At 33.5% G+C, this 22921-nt stretch overlaps 1 protein-coding gene across 1 annotated transcript in view; it reads right to left on the bottom strand.

Moving 5' to 3' along the window:
• LOC124632712 (protein O-mannosyl-transferase TMTC1-like) overlaps window positions 1-20043 on the bottom strand; it is a 107127-nt gene extending 87084 nt beyond the window's left edge. Inside the window, exon 1 of the mRNA XM_047167659.1 lies at window positions 19899-20043. The gene's annotated coding sequence lies outside the window, so the exon portion shown is untranslated. The remainder of the gene's footprint in view (window positions 1-19898) is intronic.
• Window positions 20044-22921: the final 2878 nt, after the last annotated feature.

The following is a 22921-nucleotide window of genomic DNA, read 5'->3' as shown; positions in this document are numbered from 1 at the left end:
AGCGCTTTCACACTAGCGGGTTTTCCTAATTTTTTCACAAACGAATTTGCCGACAATACGAAGTGCTCTAAGCCTACGGTTGCTACGCCACGCCACGACGCTACGGCGTAGCATTGCGTAGTAACCATATTACTTCACGCATGTCTCACATTATTATACTTTGTGAATTATCTAACTGTAAATAACGAGGCCTTATTACATACATATAAACTTTACACTAACGTTATTAAATTATCCTTTTTTCTGATATAGTCATATTGTTGTCTAAAAAAACTCGTTACGTAGGCAAATTATCTAAAATATTCCCTTATAAAAAATAAAATATTTAGAGAAAATACTGGTGTTATATAGGGCGTAATAAAACGAACGTGAGCTAAAAACGTGATACGCGGTGTAAACTGTCACAAAGGGGTGAACTTATTGCGGAAAGTAAGGGTTTTTTATGAGTATTTAATGAAAATTCTAGATTATCTGAGAATTAGAGGCAATTATTATTAATAAGATTTTTTATTCAAAAGGAGTTATTTATAAAATTTGTTTTTCTTTCACCTGCCTAAACCTAAGTACTTTTATACTGTTTGTTTTTTTTCCAACCTAAAGTATTGTTTATGCTTGAGATTTATGTTTTTTTAAACATTTATTTAAATAGCCATCGAAACAGTCGTAGCTAATTTGAACATAAACACCAAAAACACAATTAAAATCACTTTAAACTTCCCAATCACCACAACACGTTAAAACGAAACAATTACAAAAATCAAATTAACAATTATTATCATCAAACATAAACCTTTATTTTAACATCGAGCATAATCATATTATAAGGCAATTGTAGCCGAACATGAGCCGGCTGGCTGCACGCGATCATTTGCTACAATTAGTACCTGCAGACTGCCAACTTTTAGTCGGCTGACTGTTTGTTTGGGCTCATAAATTAGTATGAACATGAATGGTACGCACATAACAACGATCAGGTATTTGGCCGAAGTTTAAAAACTTTGTCATTTGAATATCTTTGGTAGTCGTTACGGGTAGTCAGAATCCTGTTTGTCCAGCCTTACCTATGGGTTGCCCGGGTAACTGGGTTGAGAAGATCAGATAGGCAGTCGCTCCTTGTGAAATACTGGTACTCAGCTGCACCGGTTAGACTGGAAGCCGAATCCAGCATAGTTGGAAAAAATGCTAGGCAGATGATAATTCAGACCAATTAAAAAATTGCGCGATTTTCTCAAGACAATATTTTTTACATCCATCGGATCAACTGTCGACCGACTATTTATTCTGCAGTCTGCAGCTTAGTGCGCACGTCCAAGCTTTACGTTCGTACACGTGTGTGGCCAGCCTTACCGCGAATCGCTTATTTATTCATACAAAAGCGATATCTACACGCAATCCCGAGGCTCTATAATGCCTTTAAAGTGGTTTTTAATATTGATTGGAGTTATTGAGTCGGACAGTAAGCGCTCAATTTTATGTAAAACTACTGGTATTAGAGTTGTTGAGTTATTGAACAGTTCTTCAAGTTTTGCGATACTTGTGCAGTTTTTCCTTTGAAGGCTGAGCTTTTTTTAATTCTTGATGAAACAATTGAGTTCTCTAAAAGGTGTTGGGGTTTTACGCTGATACAATTTGTATGGAGATAAGTAGTACTCTGTAGACGGATCAAAGGGGTATAGTATCGCACTAAGTTTCCTTGGGATTCGAAAATATCTATTCTAGCTTTAGTTAATGACGATAATTGTTAACTTTAATTGACAAAATTGAATTTAGTGGTATACTATTGTATTATAAATGTAATAGTAAAACAAAACAATACCAGCGAGATCTTCAGGTCTAACAATGGCTGACTCTAAGAGAGTTCTCCCCTCTCCAGACAAGTCTTAGAAATATAATCACTTATTGTTCGGAGACCTTTATTTAATAGTCATCAATGTAAAACAATTAAAATAATTACAGTCTTATAGGCAGTCGATAGTTAGTGGAAACTAATGCTATGTGTTAAAAAGAATGAAGGGCACCCACACCACTACTGGAATACCCACACACACCAATTTGAGAGAAAATAAAAAATCCTGTTTTGATAATGTTCATCATCATCCGCCTTTTTTATCATCCAACTGCTAGTCACAGACATCCTCTCACACAGAGAAGAATTGCACGCTAATCACCACTCTCGCTGCGCTCAGTGCGGGTTGATGATTTCAAACTTTATAGTCCGGATTTCCTCGAGATCTCTTCCTTCACCTTTAAGTTGCTATTTTTGTTTTTCTATAACTTAAACCAATTTATATGTATTTCATAGATTTTCCTAAAACATTCGCAGTAATTTTGCTCAAATCACGAATGTCCTTTTGATATTTTGACGTTATAGAATTTGTAATATTGCTCTGTATTTATTGTTCAAAACGAAATTGAATAGCGTTTTCGACTATGGAACGACTAAATGGGTTATGAGCTATATTTGTATTTAGTTTTGGTCGAAACAAACTTATTTATGAACGAATATAGTAGATTAGTGTTCTATTTTAGTAAAATACAACATATTAAGACTTCTATTGTAAATGTGGATGATTTTGGCTTTGTTAGTACGATTTCACACTAGGTAATTTGATCACTTGTAGCTCGATTTTTCAAAACTGCGAAAGATATTTGTATTAAACCTGAGCGCTTAACTGAAGTTTACTTATTATTGACAGTAGACAGATGACATTAAAAGTTTTTTTTTTGAGGACTAAAACAAATTCTATTCAGTTGACACACATAGAAATCTAGATACATATCTAAAATTCTGCCTATACGTCTAACACAATATAACCATAATACGAGTATTATTACGCAATAACCATATAATACACCATATATGTATTTCACAGTAAATGATAATGTTATCATTAACTCGAATCGGTAAAATATCGTGGAACACTGGACGTGTCAACACGAGTATTGCATATCACTAGTGACGTTCCGATACCAGGTATTATATAGCTGTTATTTTATAGGTAGCTGTTATTTCGTACCTGGTATTTATTTAGACAACTGCTGGTACATTTGTTATAGCTGCAATGCGCTCGTAAATGAAAATATTTTATGTCAGGGTTTGGAAGGTAGGTTTTAAGTTATAAGAGTATTTTTTTACTTACTATTAGCACAAGTTCGAAGGCATGTGGTGCGAATAGATGTTGTGTATGCTGCTTACCTGTAAAAAATAAAAATAGGTATTAGAATCGTATAAAAGTTCTTCAATTTATAAAAAAATCCAAACTCAAAATACATAAATTAATTTGATGATGAAATCTCAACATCCACACTCTATCCTTTGATAGCAATGTTTAATCCATATTTTCAACTACAAAACATCGTATTTTTAAGTAGTGCAGTTACAGATGTTTTTATCTCAAAATAGTGGGTCAGTCATATTCGTGTATAATACACAAGTATGACTCACCCGCTTTCGTAATAGAAAAATCTTTAGCATGAACGTAAAATCGCTTCCACTTGTATCTTACCCCACCCGTCCTACATAATATTCCACCGTAAATTAAAACTACATTTGTTCTAACACTAAATGGGCCGGGTCTGACAATGCATAAAAACATAATGAATGTCCGATAATGACCAGCATTCCGCATGTGACAGACATGCAAGCGCGCATGTTCTGACTCATTAGTCTGACGTGTCAGACGCGTCAGACAAATGACACGTTGGCTGTCGCTTCTGGGTTATAATGAGTGTAATGAGAACCTGTAAGGTGGTATTTGATGTAAGGTTACCGCAATTGCAGTTGTAAAACTATTTACCATATTCCACTTGAGTGGTTCTAGGTGGAAATAATTGTGGTTGTAAATAAGTGTATGTTCGTGACTTGTAATAGCCACACTGGTTGAAGGACCATAGGGGTTAAGCAACGCTTGGCGCGGTCGGTCCATGGATGGGTGACAATCTTGTCATAATAATGGCAGGATTGTTCGAAAGAGTTACCTCGGCCCTGGTACACAGAAGGCTTGAGAGTGATACAAGGTTGGGGAAAATTCAGGGTCAAGGTCTATTTCAATGCGATAATTATTTAATATCAAGTAACAAAACTCCTCTCAAAATACCCGCAAATAAAAGTACACCAATATTCTCACATAAAAGCCTATAACATTGTACACGAAGCATTCATTAATTCAAAGCGGTACATCAAAGCGAAACATTTACATCATAGTACAAAGTTGATTGAGCTATTTCTTCGGCCTTTTTACCAAGTATTATGTTCTGCCAACTAAACCATCTGATTCCAATGAATGGGCGAATTCATAAATATTACAGTAGCTATACGCGTCTTATAGGAACATTTTTTTTAAGATGAAGAAGAAATAGAAGTTGCTACGAGGATATTAATGGTAAAAAAATATTGTATGAATGTTGTATTTGTGTTGTGTCAGCTCTTATACATATACAATAGCTATCTAAATAATGGCATTTGAATAAGTATTCGATAGTAGAGGTATGTCATAGCGCGGCACTCATATAATACGATTTTAGATTTAATGGCACCATGGCAGCTTTTTAAATTACCTATCCGTTAAGAAGATTGGTGACGCCTACGCTCGGCGTGGCTCGTAGCAGTGCCACGAAATCGCTACGACATTGCTACGAGTGCTACAACCCACTCCAAACTATGCAAAACTTTGTTTACACTGTAAAAGTAATTAGTGATACGCATCGCTATACTAAATTAAAATTTTAAGTCCTTTTAAATGTAAGTGCGTACACCAAAAAAATCAATTAATCTCCCCTTTTAATTATAAAGCACGGACCCTTGATAGCCAGTGGCTGCCCAATGAGTCTGCGAATTTATTGCCAACTTTTAATAAACCTTCTAAATAATTAATTACGAAGTTCTCCAGTATAAAAAGCGGTGACTACATTAACCCGAAATTATTTAGTGCTATTACACAAAAATACCCTTTTCATTAGGAGGCATCTAATTTAAGTCTCCAACAAAAACATGACAAATGATCGCGAGGCCTTTGTTGGGAAGTTTCGCGAGGCCTCTCAGTGGGGCTACAGACTATCAAACTCGCTTGACAAAACTTGTTGAGAAAAACAAGCCTTCATTTAATTAGAGTTAAGGATTGTGCGATGTAAGAAACGGTCCAGACTTTGAAACGAGTCGACGAACTGAACTGTGATGTAACGACATGCTTTCTAAATTACTGCAATGCTCTTGTTACGGCGTGTTTGTCAGATACTTTATAATTAATTACTCAGAGTTGGTACATGAAATAAGTTGAGTACTAATATAAGTTTTATAAGACTTTTGTTTTTAGGATAAAGTATTTCTTACTGCCTATAAGTTTAGCTACTTAATCTAGTTATATTAATCATCAATAACATTGATTGAAGAGATTAGTAGTTGTTAAACAGTAAATCAATCCAAAATAAATTACATTACTAAAAAAATCTCCAAAACAATTACCATCAAAAAGAAAATAATCTATACAGTCAACAAAATCAAATCGATATAAATAAGAGCGAGCAGAGCAATGTAAAATACATTTTTTCTCCACGTCACACACATTCGTGCCCTTATGAGATTCGCATTACGAAACTGCAGAATTGAAAAGTACATGTTGTTTCGAATGATCGTGTATAAGTAATTCATTGCGATTGAAATGTCTTTAGAGTTGTTTGAGGAAAAATCGTTGAAAATAACGTGTTCTTGAATATTTTACCGATTTTTATCAATGATGGTATTTCCTTATCTTTGAAATAAGTTAGACGTCCTGTAAAAGATCTATTTACAGGATACCTTCGTGTAAAATAGGCATTGACATATTTTCCCAAACTAAAGCTTTTCTATAATATAGAAAATAGCTACTTCACCTTTTCCGTCCAAAGGAAACATTAGAACAGTTTAAACATTAATGTATAAGATATGATTTACACAATGATACCAGAAAACAACACAACTCATTCCACGAAATCTATCTTCGAATGAAAATGTTTACGTCGACGTTCATGGAAAACTTGAGAAATAAGCTAGCTAGCTAGAAGCTTTTTCCACTTATTACGATACTTGATTTCACCCGCGGTTTTGCCTGCATCTAAAGGGAAGTACTTAGCGCATTCGGATACAATGTAAACTATAGCTCTCTTCCTTGAATGGGCTATTTACCGTGGATTTTCCTGTTTAAATTGGACAAGTAGTTGCAGAGATTAGCACTTTCTAGCAAACAATTAAAATCTACAGCTTTATGAGTATAGTTACTATAAGTGGGTACATATACTAGAAGTAATAAAATAAATGCTACATTTTCAAAAAGTCCAAAGTCCTTTTAATACTTAATGCTGTTTTAACATTTATTAGATGGATGATTCGAGTTTTTGCAGCCATCAATCATTTTGATAAAAATGTCTAGTAACTCGTTTTCGTAGACATTGTAGACACTTGTAATTGTGAACTGTCTCGATAAATGAAGTTTTTGATGTTGAAATGTTTGTGAGCATAAAGGGTATATATTTAATTAATGTATGCTTGTGTTGTTACATTTTTTTTATTTCTTAGTAATGTTGAAGTATTTCTTTTTATAATGAACACGTTTAAAAATATCTTTTCCTCCTTTATTAAGTTATCCGCGTTCATTTCTTATTTCCTGATAAGTAAACACCATACAAAATTGAGAATAAAAAATACAAAACTTGGAAAACATAAAATACCTAAAAAGATACACATCACAAACAAAGCACCCATAATAGAATTAACCAGAATTATCAAGAACTTCCTTGTAACAGACAACGTTATTTTATATTCTCTATAGAAATTGGGTCACACAACAATGGACTCTATTAACGCGGTAAAACGGTTCATTTTCCACTTCCTGACCATTAATGTCGGGTCAAAAGAACACCATTTATGGCTAACGATGACTTATTAGCGATAACAATGTTGTTATTCGCGCTTTCTTTCCCTTTTCGGACCTACTCGTGATTCCCACACTACGATTTTGAACTCTATTCCTTTGTGTTAAGGTTCAGTTTTGGTTGAAGGTTTTCTATGAATTAACAATGTGTACCCTGAAAGTCGTTGTTCGTGTGATACGTCGTTGATTCTGAATAAATAGTGTTTGTTACTGTTGGTCAGGTTAAGGAGATCTATTGCGACTGTAGCTAAACTTCAAGGTGATTACGATACTTCGACAGTAGCACACAGAGACTTCTTTCGATATTTATTTACTATTTTATAATTTGATAGGGTAGGGGGTAGTTGCTCTATATAGGTAGGGAGTAGGGGTATTAACTATTTTTAAACTTACAATATATGTATGTAAACGATGACGTACACTATAAAAGTATCAACGCATAAACTAGGTAGTATCATAAAGAAATTATACGTCCAACATTCAGGTCATCCAGGTGTTTTAATCGTGAGAACTAACACACCACTCAGTGACAATTATGTCCCAGCTTATCAATTAGTCATTTCAACGTAATATTAATTTAATTTCTCATTACTACTTTTTGCAACCGGATAAAATATAACATTATGTCCTTTCACAACTGTAAACTATCCGTGTATTACAAAATATCACATGGTTATTTCCAAAAGTTGTTTGTAAGTGGTCGCTTTTAGCGATAAGACAGCCCACTGTGTCACCTAAGTTTTTAAAAATGTTTAATGTAGATTGGTGTACATGCTCAAAAATATACGTAATTATCTATCAATTAAATTGGTGTAGGTTGGCAAAACCCGACAGACAGACATACTTACTTTTGCATTTATAATATTAGTAAAGAGGTCAGATTATAATGTTTTGACACGACCGCAGTCGCAATGCGTTGCCTTAAGTTGATGGGATTTATATGGAGGAAGCCGACTTAAATGTGTTTGTACATGGGTAAGTGTGACAACGCACCATGTTGTTACACTTTATGAAGCTGCCTGTATAATGTAAATTAATGCCACTTTCGTCTCTTTGTCTGTTATGGCGTTTGTGGTGTAACCCCCGGACCGATTTATATTTTATTTCATTTGCAAATAGCTACAAAAATAGAAGACCAGCTTCTACTGTCAGTTTTGCTCATGGCGAGGGAAAACTTTTTTCTGAATCTTTAGGCTCTCTCGAGGCTGTAGATTATTTGTGTACTACAGTAGACTAGACTACAGGCTTTAGACTTTTTGTGTACACGATAAATTAAAATCGAATCAGTAGTTTTGGCGCGAAAGCCAAACAGACAATTTTAGTGCAACTAACTATTGTACAACACAAGTAAGAATATTAGCTGTTTTAAGTTGTATATATATAAGTTTTTATTTTTCAATTAATGTAAATGTTTTGTGAATAAATTACAGTATAGAATAAAAAAGTAAGAATATAAAATGCTAAATTTTGAAGTCCAAGATCAACTTTAACAAGAATTGTTTGCTTCCATGTTTGTCTACTACATACGACAAACTTAATCACATGAAGTGATATAAAAACGAAATCATCATCCTCTACAATCTACCACTCACAATCACAGATATACAGCCACACATATATACATCATCCATCGTTTGAATCAATCATTCATAAGTACGGGGGAATCGGAGGGCGCTCTGATAAAATCTGTGTGCGGCCGACGAACAAACCGAATTGCAAATGTTTTTATGCATCTCTATATTATTGTGTGTGATAAAAGCTAAATGATAGGTTCGAAAATTTTAAAGTTCAAGAACAACTTTCACAGGAAAGATTTGCTTCTCAAAGGAAAATCTTCATTTTGTACCTACACACACATATAATTCAACACACACACACGCACATACGTATATACACTCAAAGGTACATCGTTCGAATCAATCATTCATAGGTGCGGGGGAATCGGAGGGCGCTCCGATAAAATCTGTGCGCAACAGACCAACAAACCGAATTGCAAATACGTCTTTTTATGCACCCCTGTATTATCGTGGGTGATCGTAAGGGCTACATGATTGCTCTAGCATGCTTATTGTTTGATTTATACAAACTTCCTCTGGTAGAACGTTGCATTTTTAAAGGGAAAGTAAACTTTTGGATTTACGTTTGAGATTTTTTTCTTGATGATATTGTTATCCTAGTCATTGTTAAATAAACATAATCAAATAACATGTTCTAAAACAACATTAATTTCTAGCTAACAAATTAGTAAAGTCGTTCAAACTAAAAGATACATTTTTCAATTACATATTGTCTAATCAAAATGTTTAAATTACTAAACTCAGTCACTCTAAACCAGTCTGACTAAAAGTCGAGTAATAACTGTTAATTATTTCCAGTCCAAGAAACTTTATAATTTACAAATAAAATCACTGTATTATTAAAACACAAACATTACACATGCCTATTATTTGAATTAAGTAATTACTTGAAGTAGTAAAATTAATAAGCAACAACATCAAACGACAATTGCTTAGTTAATTCAGCCAACAAAATTAGTCTCAACACGTGTAAAATATAGACGAGTATCTTCTTCAAGTTGAATTCAATTTGAAATTTTATTCAACAATAGCTACATAATTGCTACGTTGAAAAATCATCTCCCGAGCCTTTTCCCAACTATGTTGGGGTCACTTCCAATCTAACCGAATGCAGCTGAGTGTCAATGTTTAACAAGGAGCGACTGCCTAACTGACCTTCTCAATCCAGCTACTTACCCTCGCAAAAAATACCACTAGGTAAGACTGGTTGTCAGACTTACTGGCTTCTGACTATGCGTTACGACTGCTGAAGATGTTCAGGGACAGCCGAGACCTACAGTTTATCGTGCCGTGGCTATATAGCTAAACTAGACTGAAAAATAATAAAGGTAAAATTTCAACAAGAGACTTACTTACTTCACGAGAGGCTTTCCAAGTTATTTATTTAATGAACATGTGTATCATTAATTATTTCACAGAAAGTCTTAAAAACCACTATAGCATAATTACTGTTAATTATTTCAGGGAAACACACTTGACCTTTTTGTGAATACAAAACGAGCTCTTGACTCGTTTAAATCTATCCCCCGGTATAAAAGCGACATTAAGGTAACGTCACACAGCCGGATATACTAGCTTTTGTCTTCATAATCCAAAATATAATCCACACTTTGCATAGTTTATGCCAACTTCACGTAAATATAAAAATATCTGACATTAAGTAATAATATATGCATGGTTAATTAAACAGGCTCTAAAAAGTTAATGAATTTGGGATTTATTTCAAGAAAACTGCAACATAGATTCTTGAAAAAAGCATAAAAAATCTTAGTATTAGTTACTCACTCTTTATACATGTAAACTCAAACGGCGAATATACTCAACAAACTTCCATCTCTCAGCACCTAAAAACATAGCTATCATAGCACATCTCCCACTATACACTGACCCTAAGGTCGGAAGGTAAGATCAAGTCATAAATTAGCCTCTTAACCACAGCATGGCCCTATGAATAAACGTAGGACCGTCTCCGGCCCTACTAAGGAGATAATACGGTTCAAGGGTCCAGTAAAACGGTGAGGCCCTTAAAAATATGCGTAGACGTCGTTTGGTTTGTTAAGCAGCATTGTTCCTCAAAAAGTATTACTTAATTATGTTAAGTGAGCCTTTTGAGGTAACGTAAATATGGGCTGTGTGAAGTTATGAGTTATTTTTCTGAGAATATTTTAAGAGCTTATTAATAGGTAATGTTTAGATTAGAGCTGGCCATTTCTCGTGGTTCTGACGGCGTACCGAGGGAACAACTTCGCGAACCCGGCTAAAACGTAGTCTATCTTTCTACGTTTAATTTTATCTAACATTAAAAGAAATATTCGAATCGAACTAGTCCTTCTTGAACTTTTGGTTCCGCCATTACGATTTATATAATAAATTGAAATATGCATTTTTACATTTCAAAACAGACTACACAAAAAATATTAAAACAACAAAATAACGAAACCCTTTTAACCTAATAATGCATTTGTAAGCCACTAATGGAAAGTCTATAGTTTGTGGCTTCCACAATAACTTGCATTAGACTAACAAAAGGTAGGACCACGAAATAGGCCCTTTCTTCAAATAAATATAACAATATGCTCTCTGTAATGGACTCGCGTATTGTGGAGTAAAATTCACATTATATTAAGTGGCGGGATAAAGAAATTATTGAGTGGGTATTTTATATATTACTTATCATTTTTACTCTTGAAATCTGACATGCTTAATGGGATAGCATTGTACCCAAAATTCAAATTAGATTAGGTACTATTAGGTTTCACAAGAGAACTCTTGATATATTTAATAAAGTCGTTATAATTTAATGGAATGTATCACCATTCCACATTTGAGATTTTTGGTTGTATAAAATAGTTTTTTTTCCCAGCTTTAATCAAAACAACTCGAATCTCGCAGATAACTATACAGAATATAAATGCTCCAGAACAAGGTTTTTTTGCTTCAGAAATTAGCCTTGCAAAACCTTCACACAGCGTTAACAAGAATCTACAATGCACTTTCGCACGAACGCCTAGTATACACTAGCTCAAATATCCATAGAACAAGCAAGGAAGCCACAACCTTGTCACAGCAACACGTTAACACCGTTTTATCTTGTTTACCCAGCCCGACGCCATATTTGATTACAATTGAAATTCGTTGCGCGCTGTGACGTCACGCTAGTGATGTGGCCTGTTTGTTTTAGAACCCTTTTAATTTATGTGAGTGAGTTTGTGAGTTTGAGCTCTTTAGTTTTATCGATATTGTTTGGTGTGAGTAGGTGTGAGGGTGGGTGTTATATTTACTAATTACCTACAGAAACAATTTTCGGGATGTAATTTTGGTAAATTAATTAAATAGTTAAATGTAACTAACTGTCACTGGGTTGAGGACTGTTGGCGGAGGTAACCTTGCTTATTAAATGGGCTACCATACACTAAAATAGTTCAAATCGATCTAGTAATTCGTGAGATTAGCGCGTTCACCCAGACACACTCTTCGAAAATTCAAACAATAGGTACTACGAAAAAACCATACGGATATGACGGATGGGATATAAATCATATAAACCATTGACCTGATGTAACAATAATAGTGACGTGCATCGGCATAGTGTTGCTCATTAGTCGATAATCGATGTTAGATAACGTCGGTATGTGGGTTTGATGTCCGATTGATTTTGTTTACCTTGTTGTTTATTTAACTGGCTTTGTTACTTGTTTGTTGTATTGACTGAATAAAGGTTGGGTATTTTTTTTTGTTATAAGAACTAACCAAATGACGTTACACCCGTGGGGTATTGACTAGCGGTGGTCATAAAGTCGATAAGTAGAAAGAAAATTAAGTGTAAACTAAATTTTTAACTTAGTATAGTTTTTTAATAAAATGTCATTGCTTTTAATTATTTAAATACAGGCAAAATGTAGGATACCTCTTCAAAACGAAAAGAAATACAACAAAACGCAGAAAAAAAAGCAAAACAATAAACGACTGTTGAAATAAATTCATATCACAGTTAGAAAGTATTCGGGGGAAGATACAACGCGTTTTACGAAAACACTGTTCTAAGCTGGTGATCATATTTTTTATACTACGCGTGTACCATAATATTGTTAGGAAGTGTTCATAATTATTGTCGAGCTAAAACTTGAGTCATGACTTGTTATTTCAATAATTTACCATAACGTAATGATTAGATTTCGTCCGCGTCCACATCCCGAGGGAACCATGTCTCATTCGAATAAATATTGACCAACTTTTGAAAAACTTTTCTAAAATAATATCCCTATTAAAACCGAAACTCAACAAAAATGAAAACATTTATTCTCTTCTTCACATGCAAATCATATTTCCTAATCCTCATTGTATACCAGCCCTAAGGACAATTGTAACAAATGACTGCGCAGTAAAACATAGGCCACGTACACATTGGACGTTTACGCGAATAACATTACGACTCATTATGATTCGCCTTTATATCTCTCGGGGGGTAAGCAGAGCGCGTATGTGTAAAATATTTTATTAGTCCTACAGTTTTATTTCTTGGGAGAAACGTCCCAAGACATGTTATTTTATTTTGTTAGAACACGCATTTGTTTTTACTTTGTGTAGGTAAATAATGTAATTGAATAAAACATATTATGTATTATACTTGTGGGACTACCATTTTATTGGCCTTAAGCTTAATTCTCTGTAGTAAAATTATGTTTGTGTTGTAACGCAAAGTGCTCCTAATCTCCTAATCGGCCTTAAATTAAGTTAGAGTTTTCTCAAATCCACGTGACGGGCTTTGACATGGAATTGAGGCAATCAAGGACTCAGTCTTTACGTACACCTCCAGAGTAAAGGGTTGTTATACCACTAACTTTCAAACTCCAATGTGCTTTAAGAAACTTTTCTAAACCAACAATTTAACGCTATTTCGGCCGACCCGGGAGTCAAACCCGGGACCCCGTGCACGATAGTTGCTATAAATGTAGCTACAGCTATAAAAAGTTTATCTTAAAATAATATATAACGTCACTTAAAAAATACTGATTTTATAAGCCCATTTAACCACGCGAGTAATCAAACAAGTTACTCAAAAACACAAGCACAAGCCACTCTTACAAGTACGTCCACCCACGTAACCACGAGCCCTTTAAATTCTGAACTCTATTTACGACATCAGCACCCTTTTAACAGCTCTAGTTAGAGCAAATAGTTAATCAAATAGTACGTGGCTCTACGTCCGCGTACGGGATTAAGTAGAGCTCCTTACTGTTATCTCCATTCTTCCGTTAATAGCCTTAAGGTTCTCTTTTTTATTGAGAAAAGCTTTTTTTTGTTATTGATTGGTAATTTGTGTATGTTGGAGTTAATTTAGATGTTTTTTTTTCTTTGAAGCTGGTTGGGTTTTTTCCGTTTTTTTTTTGGAGGTATTATGAAGCAATAATCTGCTTAAAAATCTATGTTCAAGTTGTTTACTTTATGAACCTGTTTTAAATGTTATTAAACTATTTTTTAGGCTGATAAACAGTTTCCAAAAATATTAAGTATCGTTTTAGGATGGTCCTTTGTCAGAAACCTTATAAGTAAAGAAAGAAAGAAAGAAAGAAAGAAAATCCATTTATTTCGAACACACGAATGACGCAAGAAACAAATAAGTAAATATGGCACAAAACAAACAATACAGTGAACATAAAAAGGAAAAAAAAAAAAAAAACGCTGCCATTGCGTCACTCGTGCGTGAAAGGGACAGCGCTCAGCATAAATGCTGTATCTAATAAATGCTGTAATCGCAGAATAAAAAAATGTCATATAGATCTCTGTATTTTCAATTTTTTTATCTTACTACAAGAAAATACCTCGCATACAATGAGTAAGTATGAATTAAAACACAAACACATATAATTATTTCTTTCCTATTCTACATGTATTTCGACTATCTAACATCTTCAACCAAAAATCAATTTTCAATTAAACATACAATAGACACTAATTCATTTCTAGGCAAAGGTTGCGGTGACTTTAACACCTACAAAGACGCAGACGCACACGAGACACCAATTATGTCCCAGCACTTAATATCTTTTAGTACTAGAATAACTAGAATAGCTGGTAATTAAAGAAAATATCACTTAGAGTGGTTAAAGCACGTATTAAGTCAGAAACAATAATTTCTGTAAGAGAATATACAATAGGTATGTAGTATTTATCCATCATCATCATCATCATCATCATCATCTCAGCCATAGGACGTCCACTGCTGAACATAGGCCTCCCCCTATTTATCCATACTTTACTATAATTATATATATTATAAAGATATTTTTTTGCTTGTTCCCCTAAAGGCTCCGAAAGACCCGATTTGAAAAAATCTTTCACTATTGGAAAGCTAAACTCTTCCCAAGTTACATATGCTATTATTTTATCCCGGAACGGGCAGATATTTCCTACGGGACGTATGTGAAGTTGTGGAAAAACGGCATGTTAATTACTGTATCTAGAGATATTAAAAAGTCATGACACCGATGCATTTCTTTGACTTAAAATATCGATTTAAAGGTAACAAGAACAATAGATTTCTCAATTTACAAATAAGTTTGAGAGCTTGAACTGTATATTCTTTGTACTGTTCCAACAAACGTATGTATTCAAAACATTTGTTCTAAACGTTTTTCCGAGAAAAAAACATCGCATGTTTTTCCTAGGAGAAGTAACGCATATTTTTCCAACGAAGTAGAAATAGATTCCTATTCTCCATAGTGTACCCACTTTTTAGGAAAAACATACACATATAATTATTATAATACCTACAAAATATCACAATTGGAAACTACAATGTCAATTTAAATATCAAAAAGTAGAAACCATTGAACTTTCTTACCCATTAGTTCAGTTTCATGTCTTAACTCGCTGAAAGGGTTCACGTAAAACTTTATGACTTAGCTGTTAGCAATATTAACTGTAACCAAGACTTTCTACACTTCACGTGATGTCTTAACTTTTCATGTCAACAGGATCATTTATTATTTTTGAACAGGCAAATAATTTGTTATTGCTACATTTTAAAAATGCATTTCTAACGCCAAAAGTAGATATAATTATTAAAGCTACTAACTTCCACCTACGATCTCACCAGTGTATCATTAGAACTACTTCACGTACCGGGATAAAAATAACGTATAGCCTTCCACTATTAATAAGCTGCCAAACACTAAAATATTTTTTTCAAATCAGTTCTTGAGGTTAGAGCGTTAAAACAAAGAAACATACAAACAAAGTCTTCAGCTGTAGGTATATTGGTACCTATAGATTACGTTAAGATTTGAAAGAAAATATACTCAATCGCAATTCTGCTGATTGGCTAGAAGTTTCTAATTAGACTAAACAAACATTAAAGTAAACACTAAATTCTTATCACCTGAGCATCAGAATAGATCGTGTGTCCTAGACATTAACGATAAATCTAAGCTAAGCTAAATGCCTGAAATTCTAGACTAAAAGCTAGATAAAGACTAGTAATTAGAAATAACGTCACTAGCATTCTACTAAAAATGTCCAAGAGGTTTTGGACATTATTTTCTGCTAAGTAAATATTATTTTTTTCATTCGTCTTTCATATCATGAATAAACATTTGCAATTTGCGCTGAAGGACCATTTTATCTTAAACTAGCTCCTGCCAGCGGTTTCACCCGCATCCCGTGGGAACTACTTCCCGTACCGGGATAAAAAGTCGCCTATAACCTTTCTCGATAAATGGGCTATCTAACACTGAAAGAAATTTCAAATCGGACCAGTAGTTCCTGAGATTAGCGCGTTCAAGCAAACAAACAAACAAACTCTTCAGCTTTATAATATTAGTATAGATTAGTCTTTTGGTTCGTGTGACATGTCAGCATTTAAAAATTGTAATTATAAATCTCTAGTTTTTCTTTTTCAGAAAACAACTAGTTTATGATAAAATTAAAATCCTTACTTGATAGGTGTTATTACGTATTTATATATGTACATACATTAGTAGTTGTAGTGTCCTTCACAGCGAAGTTCAATTATTTCCTTTTAATGGCACCAATCATATGAAAATTAAAATCAAAAAGTTTCCCATTAACGATAGAACTTCATCAACTGATTGACAAGTTGAATTAACAGACTACATAATTTAATATTTGAAAACATAACATACTTTAATTCTTCGAAGGGCAGTTGGTAATGAATTCACCTCTATCAAAAGATTAAGCTACTTAAAAAATCTCAAGACATCGAACCTAACTATAGTATTTTTACATTTATCTTTGCACTGACACCACTGACTAGAAAAATCTTATTTTTATCACGATCCTATAAACGCATACTTTAACATAAGTTTCTAACAACAAACCTCAAAAGCTACCATCTGTAAGCAAAGCGCTCTTTTTTATAGGAACCGGAGATGAATCTAGTAAATAACTACCCTACAAACATTTGTCTCGACAGTGCGTGATGAAATTCCTTCTGTCTAACATTCTGACGTCACATTTGTTAGACCTTAACCTAACAGACGACATATTCGTGTTCTTACGTAAACTAATTTCAGACATAACTGTGTTATTATTCTTTTGAAGGATTCTTGTCTTGAAAAAGCATTTTTGATTTAAGTAAGGTTTTTGCTTGTGAATATTTTGGTGGTTCGATATTCGAAAATATCGTTTTATGATGTAGCTATGGAAGCTTAGTCAAAATGGCAGCAAACAGTTTGATACATTTTAGCAATAAATAAAAAAAACTTAAACTTAACTGTTTAATATTTTCATGTCAATCAATTACAGTAATTAAAGATAGTAGGCCTAGAACTATTGTTATTGAATAATTTACTTCTCGCTACAAAGATTGAAAGTACAAATACATTAATTTTAAAGGAGCTGTAGAAGCGTAATAATAATTAACTTATTTCTCAATCTTCTACGCCCTCCATTATTTCAGCATTCCCGCTTAATTTTAGCCTACTTACCTTTAATAAGTAAGTAAGGAATATTAAATATTTTCATTCCTAAGAAAATGTATTTTGTAACAGAAATTCTTTCGGGCCGATCTCAAGGAGAGAAGGACCAAATTTCAATAACCGAAACAATATTTAACTTAACGTTTCTCGGTAAAGATTCATCCATATTTCGTAATATAAACACAAGTAATTTTGGTATATAGTGAAACTAAATTTCAAGTTATAAGTTTAGTTATCAAAGTTAGCTCGGATCAGATGTAGACCTAGGACCTAGAACTACTTAGGTAAGATGCTTACTTAGATAACACAGATTGCCCGGGTGTGACGTAAATCATCGTACACGTTATATGTGCTAATGGTGCGAAATTTAGATAGGCGGGACCTGATATAGATGGGTCCTTAAGTCCGCAAAACTGTTCCTAAGGAGACCTTATGTCCTTGAAATTCCTAGGTAAGTAACTTTCGCACATTATCACCTTTTTTTGCTAATGTCTTAAATTCAATGTAATTGTAACGGAATTCTAGTTGATTTTGTGGTCAAAATACACTAAATGAGGTAAAATTAGGTCCAGCAACATTTTACCAATAGGTATATCCCATTATTTTAATAGCCATTCAATAAAATACAATGTACAGTCGAGTGCAAAGTTTACAAAACGTATCGCCGGTCGTCAAAGTAAGCTGAAGTCACGTTGAGCAATAAACGAAGGCTTAAACTAACAAGCAGCTGACAAGTTATGCACACGCTACGGTCTTACTTAAAAAATAAAAAGTTATTCAAACATTTATGTGATTTAAAGTTCGTAGTTTCAAATTATTTTCAATAAATATAATTAAAATGACAGTACCAGATTCTGCCCAATTAAAAATACTTTTAATTGAATTATTACTATTCACGGTAAGGGAATCCAAATATTATTTAAACAGTATCCAACCGAATCCTTCATTGTCTTGGGAATTAATAATAAGAACTAAAGTTACTGAAACGAAATGCTAAAACATTTTATTTGCAAATGAAAAAAAAAACTTTTTTATGATGTCAGTATATGAACTACGTAAATAAATATATTTGTCATGTATTTTTCCACGCTAATAGCTTCCGGAAATTTCCTGAACATAACGTAGTAAAATATTCAAATAAGGAAATAAACTTGCTAAGTGTTATTACAGGGAAAAAGCTTATTTTTGTGCCATCTTATATCAATGTTTGTGTAGTCAGATTTATTTACAAAGTGTATTATAGCACCTTTTACTAATTGTTGTGGTCTTTTTTTTGATGGCCAGATATTTTGTTATTTCAAAACAACGTGTGGAATTCACTTCTTATAGGTAAATGAAAATTGAGTTTAAAAAAGTAAAAAATACATACATTTTTCGACTTAATTAATTCACCATTTCCAAAATATGAAACTTGTTTCGAAATTCTAAAAACTTTTTAATTTTAAGAGTTTATAGCAATGACATGAAATAGTCATAAACATGTCTCGCTAAAAAGTTATAATAGCAAAACTTATTAAACTAAATATTTATCTAAGTAACTTTTTCAAACTTATTTTGATGACACACAAAATTACATTAAATAATTTTAATAACATTTTTTTCTGACTGTAAATTCGGGAGATAATACAAGTACACTTTACGTAACACCGACTTTACTTAACTTTTAGATATTTACTGTACCCAACAATTGCCCCTAAAACGTCCATTTATTTTCAGTAGATTAAATACCAAAAATATATCTTAATTTATGTGATTATCTTCCTATAATCTGATAGCCAGTCTTACTAAGGCAACTGAGTCGATATGGTCAGATAGGCAGTCGTTCCATGTAATACACTGATACTCAGCTGCATCTGGTAAGACTGAGTTGGGAAAAGGCTGGGAAAATGATTTTCCAGTAACACTCGTACCGATAATCTCTTCCAAATAAATCTGTAATCATCTATACATATGACTTGCGAAACCATCAGAAAGCTTTTCGAACCTTTTTAAAACCGAAATCTGATAGTGCTTAATAAAAATGAATTTTTAGTTGTCCAAAAACGACTCATGTATCTTCATCTCATGACAGGCTATGAAATAACAAACGAGGTAACTAAAATATTTCATTACATTTATGATAGTTAAGCTGACTTTCAAACTTATCGTGTTTCCATAGAATATTCGTTTTCCTTAAACTGAATGTATATTTCCCAGAATCCTGACCAATTCACATCAAATTTTGCGAACATTTGTTGCATGAATATTGAAACTGTTCAATCGTGGTTGTACTTTCAATTTGTTTACATTCAAGATAGAAAGATTAACAGAAATCTTTTAATAGAAACCAAATCACAGCAAAAGATAATAAAACAACGTCTAAAGAAAATGTTCCGCCTCTAAAGAACGAAATCTGTGAAGGCCTTTTAACTAATTATACAAAATTTTCCTCTTTCACAGCTTTTCCCTCTCATCGCTATTTATTAAATCCCACTTACCTATTCAAATCCTTTAATAGCTAACCATGGCACGTTAAAACACATTTATTCTAATCTAATTATTTACACTTAAAGAAAAAATTACGTTCACTCTGAAAATTAAACACGATACGTAAGACGTATTTTTGGGAAGGTCGCGCGCGGCCGTACCCCTCGGCAGTCAGCTATCGACTGTCACTACTGGTCAACACAACGTGGGAGACCGAGCTGCAGTGACGACTGCGCATGCGTGGTGCAACTAACTCTTCTCTCGGAGCATCTTACTGCTGACAAACCTCACACACATGTGGTTCATTCGAATTCGAACCTTATGTGTTTGCGTTAGGGATGTTTGGTGGTGTATGAATAAAGTATGCAGGTATGCAAACGGCGTGAACCGTTTAAAGAAAGTTTAGAACCACATGTCGGTCCAAACGAACTCGCTCCGACTGAAGTTGTTGTTCGTTGTAATGAATGAAATCTGTGCGCTGAGAATGATGTCTTACGGCGCCGTGTTTGAGTTTGTATTTCGCGAAAAGTTTTTATCTTGTGAGACAAACGATTCGTTTGGCTTTGATTCCGGAATGTTGATGCTAATAGAGAATTATGAAGTGGATTTGCAGAGATTATTCTTTTAAGTTATGAAGGTGTTTTACCTCTGATCTCTTAAGAGTTTACTTATGGCTGTTTAAACGCTGAACTTTTGTTTTTCCTCATTTCCTTCTGTTCAATAAAGATGGTTGCTTTGAAGTAGAGGAAGTCTAACCTGGGGTTTGATACAGTGTCAGATTTTAGTGTTTTATTTTTCAATCTTTGAAGATACATTTTTACCGATTATTAAATAGACTGCAATTACCTGGGAGGTCACTCCTCCTTATCAGAATAATTAATCGACCTTCACTATGAATAATTAAATTCCATAAAATTCGCGTAGCAATGAATAAATTCGCGATAAATCTTTTCAATATTTAATTACATTACGCATTCTTTTATCACCCTCCAAACATAATGCACTTAACTGCTTTTATAAACATGGTGCCCTACACCCCGTCGAATTTAACGCTCCAGGGGGTCCAAAAGACCCCCTATATTCAAAATTGCGGAATGTCACAGGGGTTAAGTAGTATAGATTTCGCACCCCTATATCACACCCTTAATGCAAGTCATGATCTATGGGGTGCATTGTGGACCTCTTTTCGTGGCACCTCATTAGTTGCGTGGGGTGACGATATGATTTTTTTTTATTGAGTTTAGTGTCTGCTTAGGTATACGCCTATCTATGTTTTTTTTGATAGAAGTAAGTGTATAGACGGATAAATAGTATGCAATAGATTAGAGTAATGAAAAGTGCAGTAGGAATACTATTGTTATGTAACGAGATGTTTTGTTTAAAGTGTCAGTAACATAATCATCAAAACATATACAAATAGCATTAAACAGCAATGCAATGCTGCATAAGTTTCAAGTTAGAGTACAAATATCAAACGAACCGCTGATTTATACCAAAAACAAATAAAATATCAATCAACAAACATATTGACAGTAACATAATTAGACCAATATACTCATAAAGTACCAAAATAATAAACAGATAGTAATACACATCTATTTGTAAGTAAGACAAGTACAATCTTCCAATAATTTGCCATTTCGAAACCAGTTTTTTCCTCTATACAGAATAGGTCATTATTTGTTTGAGTAAGTCTTTGGGGAAATAACGCAAGAATGAGGGTAGATGAGAAAAAACGTGAAAAACAATACGAATGTTTTGTCTGCTTGTCTGTACGTTTGGTTTTTATGTAGTCGAGTCTTTTTAATGGAGTATATAGTGAAAAGAGTACCTAGTCATCTATCGAGGTGCTTTTGTAATTTTCTTCTGTCGGTTTTCTGAATGCTTTCTTGCTATTAGTAATATTTCTTATAGTTGGGAAAAAATTAGCTGAAAGGATAGCATTTTTTCCTGTTTGTATGTAATGGGGCTGACAAGCAGTTAGAAACTATTCCGTCCTATGGACAGTAGCAACTTTCAAAAGGAAGTAAATTCTAGTAGAACTGTACAACCTATTTTATCAACAGATTTACCACTTTCCTATTGAACCCTCGCATGAAGAAAGAAAATTACCTATTGTTTTAAGTCACACCTCGAAATTAACATTGCGTTTAGTATAATTGCGAATACTCCATTTATTGCATACTCCATGTCCACAGTATTTTGGGAACGGAAGCCCGATCACATCCAGCGCTATTATTTTTTTGTTTATTGTTGCAATTTCCGAAACTATAATTTTGTGGGGAATTGAAAGATGTTGCGTTTCCTATTTAAGTATACTTTTATATTTATGTTATTCGTTTACCTTTGCTTTTAAAATCATTTTGAAAAATTATATGTGCCAGATGTTTTTTGAAAACTAGAAGAAATACAGATGGCATGTCATGTAATAATATATGTAGGGCTTAAGAAGACATTAGTCCTTATACCTAATAAGCTAAGCTACAAAATAAATCTACCCGTATTACATAATGCAAGTTCAGAGAATTTATCACGACAAACGTATGAACTGTAACATGAAATATTAAGAGAGGATCGCTATATCTTAACATTAGGCGGAGGGAACGCGCCCCTCGGGGCCAAAATGTATTCATATGCATTTTGTTTTAAATATTACATGCTGATATATGAAATAGCTAGTTCGGTTTATCAAATGATAAGTAAGGATAAGTGTTCAGGAATAATTAATAATATTTTTCTTAGAATATATTATGTGGAATCCACGCAGTTGTATTTAATGTATGTCATATTTTTATTTTTGAGGTGTGGGCCTTTACTTTAACACTTTACTTCTAAAATTACTCAAACCGAAAACTTTAAATTCAAATGTAGGCTGCATTTCAAAAAAAAAATTGTACATTTTCTACAATTACCTAAACGACTTCAAAATTCGAATAGGAGTGACACAGGGCAAAAAACTAAAGTAACTTTAGTTAAAGTAAGAAGGCTGTTCAGCGTAGGTCCTATATCTCAGCCTCCAAATCATTGCTGAGCA

The sequence above is a fragment of the Helicoverpa zea genome, chromosome 8 (assembly GCF_022581195.2).
Source record: "Helicoverpa zea isolate HzStark_Cry1AcR chromosome 8, ilHelZeax1.1, whole genome shotgun sequence".
Taxonomy (NCBI): domain Eukaryota; kingdom Metazoa; phylum Arthropoda; class Insecta; order Lepidoptera; family Noctuidae; genus Helicoverpa; species Helicoverpa zea.
Note: the sequence above shows the minus strand (reverse complement) of the source record. Positions and strands in the feature narration are given on the sequence as shown.